Source organism: Chlorocebus sabaeus, chromosome 18 (genome assembly GCF_047675955.1).
Source record: "Chlorocebus sabaeus isolate Y175 chromosome 18, mChlSab1.0.hap1, whole genome shotgun sequence".
NCBI lineage: Eukaryota > Metazoa > Chordata > Mammalia > Primates > Cercopithecidae > Chlorocebus > Chlorocebus sabaeus.
In genome coordinates this window covers 34,683,654-34,704,105 of record NC_132921.1, presented here as the reverse complement: position 1 = coordinate 34,704,105, position 20,452 = coordinate 34,683,654, and the positions used below count along the sequence as shown (strand labels likewise).

The window sequence follows — 20,452 nt, the reverse complement described above, 5'->3', positions numbered from 1 at the left end:
AGCCCCCTTCCGGTCAGGGAGACGGTCTATGCATCCCACCTACTAGCTCTGTGACTCATATCTGGTGCAAGAACTGGTAGTAAAGTTTTCGAGTTGACAAAACCAAAGCACAAGACACCAGTGAAGGCCACGTTCACTGTAAGACCTTATCTGAAAAGCCATTTTGATGCCCTCGCTCCTTCTAGCCCGCCCACTTCCTCCCAGCAGACGGTAGCAAAGCCTGCCCTAGGCCTGGCGATCTGGCCTCCCTGTCTACTCTGAGTGTCTTGCCTTCTCCTCCACTGAAAACCATTCTCCAGAAAATAAAACACAACAAAATCAAGATAAAAGGCATCAGCATGGCCCCACACCAGGCTTTAATGGGCAAATTTGTATGAGCAAGGGCAAAATGAAGGGCAGCAAGGAAAACACTGAATTAAAAGCCACTTGAATTAAGAATTCAATAGCAGCCACTTAACTAATAAATAGTATTCCTCTCTGCCATTGATTGACTCAGGATTGTAATGAAGAGTTCCAGGGGCAACAGCAGAATGTTTTAATTCATGGGATAAATGTCACCAACTCTTGGGTTCCTAAGATTGAATGTGTTGGAGAAAAGCGGAATGGAGAGCCCACAGGAATTAATTCTTGGAACATCCCTGCGGGGTCAGCATTATTATACTCTGCTTCTAGGTGGATTTAATATCTCGAGTGCTGGGCAGGGCACCGTGTGCACACAGGGGCTCCGTGATCGTTATTAAGTGATGATGGGGCAGATAGACTAGACCTGGAGCTCACACTGGATCAGCTGTCTTATTTATTTCCAAGTTAAGAGACTGAACAAATTCACTGTTGTTATTATCATGGTGATGATTATTGCCATGATGCATAATAATGGCTTGGCGCTGCCAGAACTATGTGGGAAAGACGGCACTAAGTCACTGGCTCCAGAGAGAGTTGTTTGCATAGGATGATGTTGTACAAAATAAGAGTTCATCTGAAGGATACCTCAGATTCCCACCCTGGACCTCCACCCAACAGCTCTGCCTGGAATACTCTCCCCTGAGTCACTCCGTGCATCACAGCACATCTTCACAGCATGGACACTGGGCTCCCAAATAGACCCTAAGCTCTCACTGTCCCTGCTTCTTATGAAGCAAGTGCCAGGTGGCATCAGCTCAGGCTCTGCGGGCTCCCCAAATACCCCATTAAGCAGGCCATGGTGGTCACAGAAAGGCATTTTGGGTATGTGAGTACTCTGAATCTTCCACATCATCATTAAGATCTATTTTCTGTACCAAATGGGAGAGGCAGGTCTGGCCTGGGCACTCCTTGCACAGAATACCTGGAACTGGCGCCAGCTTAGCATCTGTGGTTGCAGGCAGAGCAGAAGGGCCAGAAGGAAGGTGCAGAGGGGACAAAGGTCCTCTTCCCTATCCTCTGGGACATTCCAGTGTATCTAGTCACAGGGCTAGGATTCACATCCCTAGAAAGTCACAGGAGTATGTGAAGAAAGCATGAACATGGAAATGAATCTGAAATATCCTTACCTCCATTTTCAATGGCTGTCTCATTGTACAGCTGGGGAAACTGAGGCACAGGAGAGTAAAATGACCGGCTCAAGGCTGCACAGTGAGAGGACGGCAGAGCTGGATGTGAACCCAAGCTCCCTGGCTCACGGTCCACCCTAGCACTTCATGCTTCCAGCTTCAGGGGAGTTCAGTGAAGTTGAAGGATGAAATACTTGGAAGGTGGCTCATAACCAAGCAACAGGGGTATCCTGACCACTTACGGTGTCCACACCCTGTGGTCCTGCCCTGCTGGGATTCTGGGAAGAAGCCTGCTACTCCCCTATCCTCAGAGCTTGCTGTCTCACTAAGGAGATGAGACCTACCCACAAGAAACCCTCCAAGACAAACACCAGGCAGTATATGAAATTAAGGCTCATACAGATGATGCGGAAATGCTCAGAAAACAGCAACAGTGTAGAGTGGTCTCCTCTTAGACTAAGCTCTACAGACTTACTTTATAAATAAGGAAATGATCAACACACAGAGAAATGTTACCCAGCCTTTTTTTCCTGTGTGACATACCCAACAGACAGGAACCCATTAACACACAATCACTAATCCAATTTAAGTTCAAGAAGACTGCACGTCCCTGCCACTCCATGTTACTAGGTGTTGTCTTTAGGGCTATGTAGCCAGATGGGGCAGTTTTGGGCTCTACCAAGACCAGCCTACAGAGCATGCCCCAGACCAGTTATACAGCCTGACAGTGCCCAGCAGCCAGTATCACTGGATGCAGAACATGCGAGCCAAGAGCACCAGCTGGGCCTCGCTGCAGAGCTGTCCACCTTGTACCCACTCTGTCTTCTCATGCTCCCACCACCAGAATGCCTTCTGTGCCCACTCAGGGTAACCTGCACCTGGCCTGGCCCAGGTTGCTCATAGCATGAGCCACTGTTCCTTCCTCTCCTAGAGTGGCCCCAGCTCCCATGGGAACCATGTGCTCCAGCCTGATTCACCTCCTCATTGTCCCACAAACACCATAAAAGTTCCTGTCCCCAGTGCTTGGCGGACACTTTCCCCCACCTAGCAAGGCCTTCAGGTCTCTCCTTCTGGCTAAATCTTACCCATTCTTCAGGACCATCCTCCACACCCTGACTGCCTCAGCCCACATGGATCTTTCTGTCCTCTGGGCCCCCAATATACTTGCAAGTAGCACCACTCACGTGGCACCAGCACGAGCAGCTCATGTCGGCAGGGAGACGCTGGTGCAGCCTCCTTGCGATCATCAGCAACCTGAGGGCAGCATCACACTGTGCTCATCTCTGCATCCACTCTGCAGCCACTCGTCCAGACACCAGAGTTAAGGATTCGAGAAAATGGAACTGTCTCTTCTTTTTCTCAAACAAAGGAATAGATGGCCGGGCGCGGTGGTTCACGCCTGTAATCCCAGCACTTTGGGAGGCCGAGGCAGGCGGATCAGGAGGTCAGGAGATCGAGACCATCCTGGTTAATACGGTGAAACCCCATCTCTACTATAAATACAAAAAATTAGCCAGGCATGGTGGCGGGTGCCTGTAGTCCCAGCTACTCAGGAGGCTGAGGCAGGAACCCAGGAGGCGGAGGTTGCCGTGAGCCAAGGCCGTGCCACTGCACTCCAGCCTGGGCAACAGAGCGAGACTCCGTCTCAAAAAAAATAAAAAAAGGACTTAATGAATGCATGCAGCTGAGCTCTCAAAAATGACCTTCCTGACCTCCTTCCTGGCCTCTCTCCACAACCTTCCACAGCAGAGTCCTGAGGGGGGTGAGCTATCTCGCTCTTGACTGGGAACTGTGTCTATTCATGTCCCTGTGTCCCTGTGGCTCCTTGGTGACAATAAAGCTGCTAAAAAAAAAAACAAAACAAAACAAAAAAAAAACAAAAAAAAAACCTCAGCAGAAAGGAGCCAAGGATATAAACAGACAATATATAGGAGGAAAAACAAATAATAAACCCACATATTAAATAGTTAGTAATAGATTAGTAATCAAAGATATGCAAAACAAACCACTCAAACCCCCCAAATGCAATGTAAGGCAACAGTATACCATTTTATAGTTATAAATTAGCCCCCCAAAATGGAGTTAATAAATCAAATGCTGGTAGGACAGTAGGCAAGTGAGAACATTTGTAAATGGCTAGTAACATTAAAATCTGGTACAACATTTGGGTAAAATATTTAGCAAAACACATCAAGATCCATAAAGATATCTGTACCCTATAACCTAGTAATCCCACTGTTGGGACTTCATCCTAACAGAAGGAACAGAAATCTGCAGTCCCGCCATTGCTGAGTCAGCACTACCTAAGGCCTGTGACTGTTAATACCTCCAGTGTGTGGGTGACATCTCTACAGTCAATTAATGAGCCAATCTTCATAAGATATTACATTAGCCAGCCTGGCTAACATCAATTACAGTCAGAAGCTGAGCTGTAATCATGGGGCAAATAAGACTGAACTGCTCATTGTTTAAAATGACCACAAAATCAAATCACCTTTATGAGCACAACTGGGATAAATCAGAGAGAAACAAAGAAAGGAGCACTCGCCGCATGTCACTCCCCACAGCTGGCTCTGTGTCACTGCACATCCTCACAGATGCAGCCAGGCTTGCCTGTCTGCTCTGGGAAGCCAGAGTCTCACTCCCCAGGCTTGGCTTGATGAAGGACCTTCTGGGGTCTTCTGAGAGGCTGGGTTTCAGCTGTCAGACACGATCCAGATTTCACAGAGGTGGAAATAGCTTTCCAATGTGCTGGAAAGCAGTGCTTTGGAAACCTGACTGCAGGGGTTCAGTTAAGGGAGGTTGGGAAGGGCTACCACCAAGTCACCATGGCAACAGCCTCCTTGGCATCACCCTCCCCCTAACCCGGCCAGCTCCCACCAACTGGTCTGCTCACCCGGGGGATGGTAACTAACTACATCTTCATGTAGCGGGCACTCCCCAACGGACTGTGCCTCGGAGCCAGCCAAAAGGGCAGCCTGTAGAATCTTCTACCTTCACAGGGCACTTTGCAAAGCTCTTTTCCATCTGTCATCTCAATCAACCCCCAGCACCACAAGTGAAGTGGAAGGACAGGGGTCCCAAGTCCTTGGTTGCAGGTGAGAAAGTAAAAGAACAGTTACGCCACTTGGGAAGCTCATGGTGAAGTGAGACCCACGTCTCTGGGAGAGAGACAACGGGTGGAGATGGGGTAAGAGGAGGGATCTGCCTTCTAGTCCTGGCGGTGCCATGGAGGTCTCTAATGGAACTGAAAAGTCTAGTTTTAGCAAGAATCAACCCCATCCTTGTATCTAATCACCTGGCCTGCCTTTGGCAAGAATCCTGTTAGGTTTGTTTGGCAAGAGTCCTTCAACCCTTGATGTCTCCATTAGTAATTTTCTAACTCTGCTCCTGCAACTCTGCTCTTTGACTGTAAGTCCCCAATTGTCCTTGTTGTGTTTAGGATTGAGCTTAGTTCTATCCTGAAGTCTCTTTTCTCTTATTGCAATAGTTTCTGATTAAAATCTGTCTTTACCTCTTTAGTGTCTGGCTATGGTTTTCTTTGACAACAGTCAATAAGTTCAGCAATTGTGAAGCTAGAACACAGGAGTTCAAGTCTTGGTTCATCTCAGAATTTTATTTAAGCTGGGCAAGTTATTTATGCTCCCTGAGCCAGTTTGCTCATCTCTAGAACAGAGATTGTAACGGAACACACCCCAGAGGAGAACTAAATGAAATCATGCAGGTAAAGCACTGAGCCCAGTGCTGGCCTGTGGGGAGGGTGCAATAAAGGAGCCCAGGTTTTCTTATGATCACACTGAAAATAAAACTGACAATGGGAAGGACATGGCATTGCTCCTGTGGCCATCCTGTCAAAGAGGCACCTCTTGAATATAATCATGCCAACATCAGACAAACCCTCAATGAGGAGCATTTACAAAATAACTGGCCTGTATTCAACAAAATAGCGTTCAGGCCATGGGAGTCAGGGAAAGACTGAGAAACTGCCCACAGAGTGCAGGAGACTAAAGACATGTGTGAACTCGCTGCACCGTGTGATTCCCCACTGGGTCCTTTTGCTAAAATGACATCAAGACACTTGCACGACTTAATGAGGGTCTGAGGATTATGAAGCAGCAGCAAATCAGTGTGAATTTCCTGGTTTTGGTGGCTGTGGTGTGGTTGTACAGGAGAATGTTCTTGTTTATAGGAAATGCACACTAAATAATATTCTGGGATGATGGAGCATCAGGCTGGCAATTTACTCACAAATGGTTCAGGGGTGAGGGAAGGCTCCTTGTACTGCATTTGTGCCTTTTCTGTAAATCTGAGATTGCTTCAAAATTTTAAAACTACAAACATAATTTTAAAATGAAATAAAGCTGATGCTCAGAGAGGTTTAAGTGGTCAACGGAGCTAGGACCCACCAACACCCAGGCCTCCCATCCCACAGCTTCTGCTCTTCCCACTGACTCCTTGGCAGGGAGGAAGGCATCCAGGAGGCAACTGAGAAGTACTATTGTAAGGCTCTTGGTTTCTGGTCCCTATTAGGCCTTTAACCCCAGACTCTTCAGTCTCTTCATCCATAGAACAAGCAGGTGGCAGGAGCCTGAGGTTCTTAACACAGGCAGTACCACACCCTAGATGCTGGAAATGCGGGTGCCAAATAACCTGCATTGCCTCCACAATTCCACCCAGCCAAGACTTGACCTCCATTCCAGCACTGTAGAGAAACGGACTTTGTTTTGTTCACAATTTTAGCAGGAGTTACTCATCATTTTAAAAGAAATCTCACTGCAATAACAGTGCTGCTCTCAGCAACTAAGCTGTCCATACAACCCCCCTAGCATCCATACCAAAGCAGTGGCTCCAGGCACAGGGGTAAGCTTCTGGCCACTTCATTATGTCTCCTAGTCTACTCCTGCCTAAGCACTGATAGAGTTTCCTTTTGTTTCTGTTTAATGTTACAGGTAGCTACATAGAATGGATTTTTTTTTAGTTTTATGTGTAGGTAGGTTTACATGTATTTATGAGTCTCATTTCAGGTTAGTAAAAGGAGTATTATGAGATACGTGTTATGCATAAAGGACATTGGGTCTTCAATGGGACATATATCCTAATAGGCTCTGCCCCATTCTTTTAAAGGATTACATAGCACTCTATAGCTCAACCATTCCTCTACTAATAGACACTGAGGTCATTTGATGTTTGTTTCCATTTTCACTGCTGCAAATATGGCTGCAGTGAAGACCCTGGTACCTGCCTCTTTGACTCATGATTAGCTTCTGCTGTAGGTCAAGTTAGATAAAAGCACAAGGTCATCTTCTTCTAGCCCAGCCTCCTCCACTGTTCATCAGATACCCCCTCAGCACCACAGAAACTATATGACAGGAAGAGTTTTCTTTTCCGTTTCTTGTCCAGGCCTTTCCATTGTCAACACTGACCGATCCCTGGCAACAATTCCTCCAGCATCAGATAAGGCATGTGCTCACTGCTTGACAGCAAGGCCCCCCAACAGTTCTATTCAACTAAAACTGATTGGCAGGGATAAAGAGAAGCCTGGAACCACACTCTCAGCTGGAGTTTGTACAAAGTGAAATGCATTTTAGTCTGGAAGCAAAGTCTTTTCATGACTGGGTCTTCATTGTTGTCAATATGGTAACCAAGGCCAGAGGAATAAAGGAAACCCAAATTCTCCTTCCCACTCTTACCATAACTTCTCCCCAAGGGCTCCTCTGAGCACATCACGTTCTGGTTTGCAGGTTGAAAGACACATCAGTGTGTGTCTCTATCAGATGCACATGTTGATATCCTAACTCCCAAGGAGATGGTGTTAGAAGGTGGTGGAGCCTTTGGGAGGTGATTAGGTCATGAGGGTGGAGCCCTCCTGAATGGGATTAGAACTTTCATAAAAGAGACCCCTGGAGAACTCCCTCGACCCTTACACCACGTGAAAACAGCAAAAAACAGCTGTTTGTAAGCCAGGATGCAGCCCCTCACCAGACACCAAATCTACTGGCACCTTGATCTTGGACTTCCCAGCCTCTAGAACTGTGAGAAATGAATGTCTTTTGTTGGTAAGTCACCCAGTTTATGGTATTCTGTGATAGCAGCCCAAATGGACTAAGACAAAAGGCCTTTTAGATTTCTAGCTTCTAAATGTCTCTATGTCACAGATGTGAATTGCAAGCACTCTCCATAGGCCAGCATTCAAGATATATCAGCCATTTCAGCAACTGGGCACAATATTTAGCAAAGATACTTTCCATAGGCAAATGAGAACAAGTTTGAGGCGAAATCTTTGGGAACAGCAAGCCATACACTTGTTTAAGCATTGAGTTTCAAAGTATAACAGGACATTTTTCATAATTACAAGCACTTCTCCAGCCCCATGTCATTCATTTATTAATTTATTCACTATATAGACATAGAAGACTATGAAAGAAAATTTTGCATGAGACACTTGTTTAAAATGGCAAGACAAATTTTATTCAAGCTGTCACATTAGGGGAGAGAGAGACTTCAGCGCAGAACTGAGCTCCACTTTGAATACAGCAGAGACAGCTGGGGATTTACAGCCAAGGAGCAAAGTGAGGGGCCAGTGGGTGGAAATAACTAAGAAGAACTTGATTAGACATCAAGGGCAGGGTATTCTTGCTAAACTGGCTTAACAGGATTCTTGCTTAAGGCAAGCTGAAGGCTTAGATATCAAGGGTGAGGGATGAGGAACTTGATTAGATATCAAGGGTAATCAGATATCAAGGGTTGGGGGGATTCTCAATAAACTGGCTTAGCAGGATTCTTTGCTAAAACTGGGCTCAGCCGGCCAAGGTCAAGGGCTAGGCTAGAAGACAGCTTGGAGTGAGCCTGACTAAAGTTTGTCAAGGAAAGCATCCTTGTCAAGACATATACACGTAAATGTGGGTGTAGATAAAAACACAGATGTAGATATATATATATCTATGCATCTATATACATATGCATATTGTACTAGTCCATTGTGATGTGATAACAAAATATCTTAGACTGGGTAATTTGTAAGCAACTGAAATTTATTGCTCACAGTTCCAGTAGCTGGAAAGTCCAAGATCAAGCCACCAGCAGACCTGGTGCCTAGCAAGGGCCTGCTCTCTTTTTTTTTTTTTTTTTGAGACAGGGTCTTGCTCTGCCACCCAGGTTGGAGTGCAGTGGTACAGTCTTGGCTCACTGCAACCTCTGCCTCCCAGGTTCAAGTGATTCTCATGCCTCAGCCTCCCGAGTAGCTGGGACCACAGGCATATGCCACCACCCCCAGCTAACTTTTTTCGTTTTTTTAGTATTGGCAGGGTTTTGTCTTGTTGGCCAGACTGGTCTCAAACTACTGACCTCAAGCGATCCACCCATCTCAGCCTCCCAAAGTGCTGGGATTACACGTGTGAGCCGCCATGCCCAGCCTGCTCTGTTTCAAAGACAGTGCCTTCTCACTGTGTCCTCACATCACTGAAGGAGGGACCAGGCTCCCTCAGGCCTTTGAGATATGAGCACTAATCACATTCCTAAGGGTTCTACCCTCATGACGTAATAACCGTCCAAGAGCCACACCTCCTAATACTATCACCTTGGAGGTTAGGCTTCAACACATGATTTTGTGGGGGACATCAACAATCAGACCATAGCACATATAATCAGGCACCATACTGGAAGCTGGGGATGAAGTGGTGGAGAAGAAAAAGCCCCTGTTTAGAAAGTTCAGCATCAGGAGCTTCTCTCCCTCATGTGCTGATATAGCATAGGCAGACGAAAGCACCATGCTCAAAGTGAAATCTACCACTATAAGGAATGTTAAACTCTCAAACTACAAGAATACCTGAGATTATAGGGACACTTGGGTCCACATTTAAAGATTTTCAGGAGACTGCTGGGAGCTGAGGGAAGAAGCCCACAGCTCAAAGGTAGAAGTCACTTTGATGGGCAAATGGTTCCAACAATGTTTTATTCCTTGGTGATCTCCTTCTGAGCCACTTTCTTAGAGGTCTCTAGTCCACACTGGAGGTTCATTAGCTTGGTCCAGAACAGGATTAAAATAACCTATTAAATGACAAATTCTCAGATTAAATAAAAGGGAAGAAAAGCCAGCTAAGTGTTGTTACAAAGACATAAAAAACATAATAATAAAAACATAAAAAGCAGAATAATCTAAAGAGGTTGAAAACAAAGTAATGGAAAAAGACATTCCAGACAAATAATAATGACAAGATAACAGATGTAACACTATTAGTGTCAGACAAGGGAGAAAGAGAGAAGGAATAAATATAAATCAGTTTAATGCTCACCTCAAGGAGTTAGTAAAACAACAATAAACACAAAGAAAGTAGAAGAGATACGATACTAAATATGAAGTATATATCAATGAAAGAGGAAACTAATTACCAAAACCTAAACCTAGTCTTTTTCTTTCTTTTTTTTTTCTTTGAGATGGAGTCTCACTCTGTCGCAAGGCTGGAGTACAATGGCGCAATCTTAGCTCACTGCAACCTCTGCCTCCCCGGTTCAAGCGATTCTCCTGCCTCAGCCTCCCAAGTAGCTGGGACTAAAGGCGTGCACCACCACACCAATTTTTGTGTTTTTAGTAGAGGTGGGGTTTCAGCATGTCGGCCAGGATGGTCTTGATCTCTTGACCTTGTGATCTGCCCACCTTAGCCTCTCAAAGTGCTGTGATTACAGGCACGCCCGGCCCTAAACCTAGTTCTTTAGAACACAAATCTGTAGCAAGATAGCACAAAAGGAAAAGTAATATGGGACCAAAAAAAATAGCAATAGGATTTAAATGGGAATTTCATGACAAAACAGTAGATATTTCTTAAATCAAAAAAGAAACTATGAGCCAAGACAGAAAAACACAATTTTCTTTAAAACCACATATATATGTATAAATGATCATAACTTTCTCAAGAAGAAATAAAAATCTGCATACATTAGTAACCACAAATAAAACCAAGCCGATAAAAATCTGTACCTCCCTCCTCAAAGGCACTAGACCAAGAAGGCTTCATATGCAAGTTTTGCCAAAACTTTATGGAGTGGTTAATCTCTACCCAAAGCAAACTGTTTCAGAGAATAGAATAAGAAGGAAAACTGGAAAAATAATTTCATGAGATTAGTATAACCTTAATAATGTCACACAGAGAGTACAATTAAAGAAAGTTGTTGACTAGGCTCACTTATGACAATAGAGGCAAAAATCCTATTTTTAAAAGTCTCAAATGAAATTTAGCAATGCATCAAAATTACATCATGATCAACTACAATTTGTCACTTATACATATATAAAATACATATTTATTTGATACATATATCAATAGTGTGTATGATATATATATCAAATATTTATTTATATTATATATATTATTTTATATATAGTATGTAACATTTATATTATATATTTCTGTTGAATATATTATAGAATTATATTTATATTATAATACAAAATATATTTCTTTAAAATATGTATCAAATACATATTTGATACACTTTATCAACTACAATTTTCCATTTATACTAAAAATATAAAATGTTCATCATCAGAAAATGTATTAATATAATGTGTCACATTATCAGATTAAGAAGAACAAATAAATATAATCAGCTTAGTAAATGCTGAAGAAAAAGCATTTGACAAAATTCCATACTCAGTCATGATAACTTGGTAAATTACGAATAGAAAATAACTTTAATTTGATAAAGATATTTATTAAAAACTAATGACAAACATCAAATGTAATAATGAAAATTTAGATGTATTTTCATTCAATACAGGATCCTAAATTATGTCACTATCACCTAAACTATTCATGACTGAATTCAAAGTCCTATCCAATGCAATAAGACAATATAAAAAATATAAACAAAGTGTAATAATTGGAAAGAAAGAAACAACATTCTCATTAGTTGCAAATGATATCATTGTTCATGATGCACCTTGTGACGGTTAATTTTATTATGTGTCAACTTGACTGGGCTCAGTGATGCCCAGATAGCTGGTAAAATATTACTTCTGGGTGTGTTGAGGGTGTCTGTAAGGATGCTTCCAGAAGAGATTAGCATTTGAATCAGTAGACTGAGTAAAGAAGATCACTCTCACTAATGTGGGTAGGCATTATCCAATGCTTTGATGGCCAAAGTAGGACAAAAGGGTGCAGGAAGGGTGAATTTGTTCTCTGCTTGAGCTAGGACGTACATCTCCTGTTCTTAGACACTGGAGCTCCTGGTTCTTTGGCCTTTGGCCTCTGAGACTTACACCCTTCGCTCCCCTGGTTCTCCGGCCTTCAAGCTTGAACTGGGACTACACCACTAGCTTTCCTGGGCCTCCAGTTTGCAGATGACAGAATATGGGATTGTTAGCCTCCATAATAACATAAGGCAATCCCTCATAACAAATCTCTTTCCATATATGTATGTATATTCTGTTGGTTCTATTTATCTGCTTCTTTAGAACCCGAGAACACACCTAAAGCTAAAATAATAAAGGAATCCAGCAAGATGACAGGAAGGGAATAAAAGATCTGATCAAGAGGAAAGATGTATTCCAGATGGACAGAAGACTTAATACTGAGGGGCTAATCTCCCAAAACCAATCTAGAAGCCAATTCAGTTTCAATAAAAATGCATGCAGGTTATCACTTCACATTTACTAGAATGCAAAACAGTGCAGTCACTTTGGGAAAGAATCAAGAGTTCCTCAAAGTTTAAACGTACAGTTTCCAAAAGACCTAGCAATTTCACTCCTAGGTATAGACCCAAGAGAATGAGAACATCTGCCCTCACAAAAACTTGCACACACATGTTCATAGCAGCATTCTTGATAATAATCAAAAAGTGGAAACATCCAAATGTCCATCCATAGAGAGAGAAAATATGGTATATCCACACAATGGAATGTCATTTAGCCATAAAAAATGAATGAGGTACTAATTTATGCTAGGACATGGATGAATCTTGAAAACATTATGCTAAGTGAAATAAGCCAGACACAAAAGGCTACATATTGTATGATTCTATTTATAGGAAACATAGAGGACAGGCAAATCCATGGAAACAAAAGCAGATTAATGGTTTCCAGGGGCTGGGAAGCGCAGGGAATGGGAACTGACTGTTAATGGGTGTAGGTTTTCTTTTGGAGACGACGAAAATGTTCTGGAACTAGTATTAATGGTTGTAGAACTGTGTGAATATATTAAAAATCACTGAATTGTACACTTTAAAAGTGTGAAATTTATGGTATGTAAATTGTATCTCAATTTTTAAAAATTTCCATCAAGGTTTTTTGTCAAGTACTTGACACTGATCATAAAGCTCATACGGAAGTATAAAGGGCCAAGAATTGCTAAGATCATTCTGAAAAAAAAATGCTGGAGAGACTTGCTCTATTATAGATCAAGATTTATTAGAAAACTCAGTAAGACTTATATGTTATTATCATAGAGACAGATAATTAAGCAAAAAAAAAAAAAAAAAATAGCAATCCTAGAGAGAAACTCATAGATAAACATAAACTTGGTATATGGAAAACTTGGCATTATAAATCAGTAGGGAAAGAGTAGATTAATAAATGTATACAAAAATGAAAAAAATTAGTTACCTCAATGAAGTTTAAAACAACAATGAAATATAATTTTACATTCAGATTAGTAAAAACTACATAATAGTTATTATATTTTAGAAGAAAGGGAAGATAATTGAAAGGGAAGAGGAAGGGTGGAGGAAGAGTCAATGGTGTCTACTTTCAATTCTAAAAAAGGAAAGGATAAGAATAAAATAAGGCAGAAACATTAAGATTGATTAATTATGACTCACGGTATATGGATAATAGTTACATACATAATTTCTCTGTACACTTCTACATGTTTGAAATAATCTCTAATTTTTAAACTTCCACAAAAATAATGCCCACAAGAGATATGCCAAAATATTAAGTGGTTTTCTCAGAGTAGTGAAAATGAGTGATTTTTAATTTTTTTTATATTTTCCTTTTTTAAAAAAACAATAAGCAGGTGTTATATTGCTAACAAAAGGGAACATGGAAACTATCACAAGGGAAAGAACCTACCCCTTTCTTACTGCTTTCCCACTGAGAAACTCACATTGCAATGCGAATAAAATAATTTTTGTAAACTTCATAGCATGTATAATTTCCATAACACTTCTACCCATCTTTTTCAAGATACATGTGTAAAGGAGGTAAGCAAAGTATCAGATGCTTTTTCCCCTAGTTACACAAGATTATTAGTGATGAAATTGGGCCAAGCACTAGTCTTTTAGGACTCTTAATCTCATGCATTTTCTGCTACTCCAGACTGCCTCTCAGTACCAGGCAAGTCTTCAGTATAAACGTATATAGTTGCTTCCCATCTTCCAAACAGTTGTGCTGCATGGTTTATTTGTTAAGTCAGATGTTTTGAACTTAAATCTTGTTTTTATTTTGTTTTGTTTTAATAGGGATAGTATTATGACAGCAAGTTAGGCTCAAAAGTTCACAAAAGCACTATGTCCACCCTAACCTGTCTTAGAAGAGTGGCACTCAGCTGCTGGTTTCCGCCATCTCTACCAGGATGACTCAGCAGGTGTCTCAAACTCAGCACTGCCAAAGCTAAGCTGTTTGTATTTCTCCCAACTCGCTCCTCCCAGTCTCCCCTACTTTCAGAAATGCTGCGTTGATCCCCACAGGAGCTCAATCCAGAAACATGTGGGAGTCACACCTGACTCATCCCCTTCCTCTCCAGCCTCCATCCACTCTGTTCTGTTGGAACTAAATTCTGCTGAGTCTGGCTGTAAAATACATCTCAGTTCCATCACCTGTCTCCAGTCTCCTATCAGCGTATGCTCCAGGCCACCATCCCTCTCCCACAATCATTGAACCTTTGACAAAAAGGCAAAGGGCAGGAGGCTGATCTGCAGGCCAGGGCCCTGGCTCTCATGTTAGGGGTGTCTGCTAAGTCAATGAGCCCCTGCTCTTGGCCTGGCTGAGGTGTCCTCGATACTCCTCCTCCCTCCCACTATATCACAAGCTGCTAATCACTGGCCTTTCCTTTCATAGGGACTTACTCTGGGGGCCTTGTCATCTCCAACTTGAAGCCAAAGTTATTTTTGCTAATTATATGTAGTACTTATTACTGGAAAAGAGTCACAAGTGAGCAAAACAACAGCTTAATTAAAAGAAAGGTCTGATCATTAGCAAAGGAAAATTAATTGATGAATTACTTAATAGATACCAAACTCAGCTTAGCTGAACTGGCAGATTGCTTGCCTAAATAAACCTTAAGAAAACATATATGCCTGCTAATGACTGGCCCCAGATTCTTCGTCTACCTATGGTTTACTAGAAGGCAGCAGACTATCATTGAAGTGGTTTTTCCCTCTGCAGGAGCCAGTGCTGCTGCGTTCCTATGCCTAGGATTGGGACATGCATCTGTCAGGGAATTTCAATTATCATAGAACCTCAGAGATCATTTGTTACACTGAGTTCCTTGTGGGCAGGACACAGCCTAGCTCAGTCTTTAATCCCAGTGCCCAGTACAGTGCCCGGCCCAGAGTCTGACAGACTGAATTGAGTCCAAATCCCCAACTGAGAGACGCAGATGCCACAGCCCAGAGAGCGACTTGCCCTAAATCACAGGGTTCACTTTTGGCGGAGCTGGATTACCATACTCAGGTCTCCTGACCCTCAATCCACACTAATTTAAGTATGCAAAGAGAAACAATGTGCGTTTGATACTTTTCCCTGCACTTGTATTTGTGTAGCATTAAGGGACCTGAAACCGCTGCTTCACATCAGCTTCCAGGAAGAGGGTAAACGGCACAGAGCAGTTCTGAAGTATACCTTGGTGAGCCTCATCTTTCTTCTCTCAGCTCTTAATGATACCCCATTTAAAACCAATGAAAAACAGAAGCTCTTTAAACTCCAATCATCTGCTAAGCCAGCATTACAGTGAGGGCATTAAGCAACAGGAACCGATCAACTACAGACTTGTTTTCTTCCCAAAGGCAAATTTGATTTTGGAAATTTGCTTTTGGAAACATCAGAGGCATGGGATCCTGGAAATGGATTCAGGATACAGAGGGAGGAGGGGAGAAAGGCTGATGGGATTTGAGGAGCTGGAGGAGGACAGGGCAGATGACAAAGACAGCAGCAACTGCGATGGGGTAAAAGATTTTGAGACAGTAAAAAGGCCTCAGATTTTATTTACAACCTGAGGTGGCCTCCAGGATCTCCTATTGTAAAATTTCTTCCTGTACCTCATGAAAAACAACCCTCTTCATTCCTGTTCTCATTTTCTTGTTTTCCAGCTCTGTAAATAGCTATAACTGGGCTGCAGGTGTGTTCCTAAGCTTACTCCAAGATTTTCTGTCCCAAATAAAAGTGCAAAATAAATAGCTACTTCACTTAGAGTTTGACAATTTAAACTTCACGTCTATTCTAAGGAAGGCTAGAACAACTAATAAGTTGCTTAACCATGTGTAAGGTGCACATTTTATGGCTGCATCATGAAGGGCAACCCCGGCTGGTGAGGACACACCAAAATGTGGGAAACAGGCACTTGGGTTCAGCCGGCTTCACAGTCATGCTGGAGGCTCCCGCAACAGAAATCACAAAGCATTCTCTCAAGTGTTAAATTTGTAGACAAACATAGCAGGTTTATAAGGAACAATAGAGTTCTAGGATTCATCATCTATAGCCACAAAAATACCACATGAGCTTTTTTTTTTTTTTTTTTTTTTTTTTTTTAATTGACCTCCTTCCTTTGTGCCAGGTAACAGCCCCTCTCTTTCATGATGCAAGGGGAAGGGTTTGCAGTGGGAGTAGGGTAAGGTAAAGAGGGACAGGCTTAGAAGTGACAATGGTGAGAGGAAAATCAGCAATGGAGGTGATGCATTATTTCCTGTGATAGACTATTTCCAAAGACGGCCACAACAATCACCTATCAAGAGGTGGGCTGTGTTTCCCTCCCCCTGAATCTGGACTGGCCATGAGGTTTGTTCTGACCAATAGAATGTGGCACCAGGGACCTTCTGGGCTTGACATGATCTTGCAGCTTTTACTTTGCAGAGGCAAGTTCCTGCCACATGCAAAGAAATCAGGTTATTCTGCTACAGAGAGAAGCCACAGGAGAAAGAGGCCCCAGAGAATGAGAGGCCACGGAGAGAGGACTAGGCCATGTTCAGAAGGACTGAGGTTCCCAGCCAAGAGCAGCTCCAAGGCCCCAGACATAGGAGTGGCGCCATCTTGGATCCTCTATCCCCAGTTGAGTCACCCAAGTGGAAGAGAGAAACGCTGTCTCCACAGAATCCTCCCCAAATTCTTTTTTTTTTTTTTTTTTTTTTTTTTTTTGGAGACAGAGTCTTGCCCTGTCACCCAGGCTGGAATGCAATGGTGCGATCTTGGCTCACTGCAACCTCTGCCTCCCGGGTTCAAATGATTCTCCAGCCTCCTGAGTAGCTGGGATTACAGGCACCCACCACCATGCCCAGCTAATTTTTGTATTTTTAGTAGAGACGGGGTTTCACCATGCTGGCCAGGCTGGTCTCAAACTCCTGACCTCATGATCTGCCTGCCTCAGCCTCCCAAAGTGCTGGGATTACAGGTGTGAGCCACCATGCCCAACCATCCTCCCCAAATTCTGACCCACATGATCATGAGCAAATAGTTGCTTTAAGCCACTATATTTAGGGCTGGTTTGCTATGTGGCAATAAACAACTGAAACACTGCCTGCCTGCTCTCTGCTGTCAACCAGCTTCTCACAGGCTGTCCCCTCAGGGGCTGCAATGGGTTTGTGTTTTGATTTTGTTTTTGGATTTTTCTGTGTTGTTTTGCTTTCTTGTTATTTTTTAATTCATCAATTGGAGAATCTTGCTGGAGACAGTGAAAATTGATTTGAGACTGACAAAGTCCTTAAACATGCCTGGCAGGGGAATTGGTATGCTGGGCACACTGTCACACCTGTGTCACACACACTTAGAAGGAAAAAGTCCATGGAACCAGCCCACCCCAGGAACCAGAGGGCAGCACCATGGAGATGGTCCCCCCAGCACCCCCGCTCCTCAGAACACAGACCCCTGACTGTTCCGTGAGAAAGCTGCTCCTGCTCCACTGTTAAAACAGAATGCCCTGGAAGGAAATCAAGTACATCCAGTACTTACAGGCCTTGGTCCCTCTCCAGTCTGAAGTGACAGGCTGGCAGATCTACCTGCCTGGATGCTCCAGGCTCCCTGTCTCCCTGCAGTCATTTCATGGTCAACCTGGCAAAAAAAAAAAAAGGGGAGGCAAAAGAGGACAGGCTTATTCCACACAAAGCTTCAGGCAGGGCTGGCGTCCCCTCACATTTGGCTTCAGGTAGATCCAGCAAGATGTGGTAGCCTTTATTACTATGAATCATGTCCAAACTCCAGTGGGGAAATAACCACCCAAACAAAATGAACACAAAGGACTGCACGGGGCCTGGTGTGGTGGTTCCGTCTTCTGATATTAGCACTGCCTGCCTTTTGCAGGGTAGGAGTCAGACAAGGGACAACCTCCCCAAAATGGCCTGTACTTGGCTGATACTAAAATGAAGGCACCTCCAGTCTTGAGCCTTAGGCAGCTTCCCCACTGAAGCCTCACTTGTGGGAGCTGCCCAAAGCAGGCTTCTTGAGCCCCGGGCTGTCCAGGCTACACATCAGCCCCACATTCACAGAAGCAGAGAGCAGGGGAAGCACTGAACCTGCCTCTGCACTGAGTCTGCCTTGACATCTTCACCTGTATGCAGGATTTAAGAGCCTTGAAGAAAGGGGATGAAGGAAATCACAAGGCAGTGGGTAAGAGCCAAGATGAGCAGATGGGAGTCATTCAAATGGGGTTGGCAGGGAGAGGAAATAGGTATGATGCAAAATAATATTCATCATTCCACAAATTTTTATTGAGCATCTACTATGTGCCAGGCACTGTGCTAGGTGCTGGAGACAGGATGGTAAATAAGACACGTGTGGTTCTTGCCCCAAGGAACTCACTCCACAACTAGAATATGGTGTGGTCAGTGCTGTAGGCAGGAGCACAGCCAAGGAGCATGTATTGGAGAGCGCTGTGTGGAGCCAGTTTGTCACAGAAGGAGGGGTGGGCAGGAAAGGCACCATGGAGGCTGCAGAAAGTGGCAGCACACTGCGGCATGAGGGTTTCACCGACTCCTGAGGCTTCACCCATAACTGAGGGCACTCCTCGGCCTCTCCCTCGACTTCCAAGTTCCTATGTCAGGGCCACTGCATCCAGCATTCGTTGGATTTGGGCTACATTCCCATTGGTGTTTCTAAAAACATTGCTTCCCCAAGGCACTAACCTGCAAAAAAGCCTTCAATGACAATCCACCACTAACAGAATAAACTCTCCAACATCCTGGCCTGGCTTCTCAAGCCCTACACAATCTGCCCCAATCCATATCAACACACCTAGAACAAAAGGTGCCCACAGAGGAACCCCCTAATCCCTGCTCACAGTCATCTGCACAAGCCTGTGACTAGCCCCACCCCCAACTCTGACCACATTTACATATATATTTGAGAATGTCTCCATTTCTACACATAAATCCTAGACACAAGAGTCTATATATTCTCATGGTTACACACCTATGGAGCCAGAGTCCCCAACAAGGCATGACTTGAGAAATCTAGGGAAAGGCCTCAGGTCCCAACTAACACTCAGTAGCCAACTGGTCCAAAATCCTCATTAGCTATTATTCCGTGATTTAAGCACCAGCTTGTCCTTTTTTTTTTTTTTTTTTTTTTTTGAGACAGAGTCTTGCTCTGTCACCCAGGCTGGAGTGCAGTGGCATGATCTTCACTCACTTCAACCTCCACCTTCCGGTTCAAGCCATTCTCCTGGCTCAGCCTCCTGAGTAGCTGGAACTACAGGTGCCCACCACCACACTCAGCTAATTTTTGTATTTTTAATAGAGACGGGGTTTTGCCATGTTGGCCAGGCTGGTCTCGAACTCCTGACCTCAGGTGATCTCAAACTCCTGACCTCAGGTGATCTACCCACCTCAGCCTCCCAAAGTGCTGGGATTACAGGCGTGAGCCATCACGCCCGGCTGTAATTTGTTTTTAATTAAAAATATTGAGTGTTATGACCTGGCAATTTCAGTTGCATGTATATATAGCTAACACAAATGTTTACAATAATTTACCAGGAGGCAGCATTGGTTTTAATAGTCCCAACCTAGAAATTATCTACATGCCCACCTACAAAAAGATGTAGACATTGTGGTATAGTCACACAATAAAATGCAATACAAATATGAGAATGTACAAACTACAACTACACATAGCAAAATGAAAGAATTCCCAGACCTGAAGTTGAGTAAAATAAGGCAGACATTGAAGGATAATACTATGTGATTTATGTAAAGTCAATAAAGTTCAAACACAGGCAAGATTGAGCTATGATGTTAAAAGTCAGGACTTGGGAACGTGCCAATGCCTGAAATGGGGCCTGAGGGTGGCTTATGGGGTGCTGAGAATCTTCTATGTCATGATCTAGATGCTAGGCTCATCAGTATATTCAATGTGTGAAAAGTCATTGAGCCATACGCCTATGATGTGTATATTTTCTATGTAGCTAATATTTCAATAAAACGTTTAAAAAGGGAAAAGGGAAAAAACTGATGAGGGTGCAGAGAAATTAATACTTTCTTACATTGGGAAATGCAAATTAGTAAAGCTTTAAGAAAAGGAATTTGGCAATATTTATCAAAACCTTGAAAAATTTCATATTCTTTGACCTAGTAATTCCAGTTCCAGAAATTTATCTTCAGGAAATAATGAGGGTGCAGTGGTACTTGTCACAGAATTATTTATAACAGGGAAAATTTGGAAATAGCCTAAATGTTGAGCACATGTGCAGCCACTATATGCATTTTATAAAATGTTTAATGAGAGGATT

General features: G+C 43.2%; 1 protein-coding gene across 10 annotated transcripts in view; it reads right to left on the bottom strand.

Annotated features, from left to right (window-relative positions):
* Positions 1-20,452, bottom strand: part of ZBTB7C (zinc finger and BTB domain containing 7C) — a 381,563-nt gene that overhangs the window by 231,821 nt on the left and 129,290 nt on the right. For 4 of the 10 annotated variants that reach the window (XM_073006328.1, XM_073006330.1, XM_037982348.2 and 1 more), the window contains one exon: positions 17,683-17,781. The exons of the other annotated variants lie outside the window; for them this stretch is intronic. The gene's annotated coding sequence lies outside the window, so the exon portion shown is untranslated. The remainder of the gene's footprint in view (positions 1-17,682; positions 17,782-20,452) is intronic. 10 annotated transcript variants of the gene reach the window in all.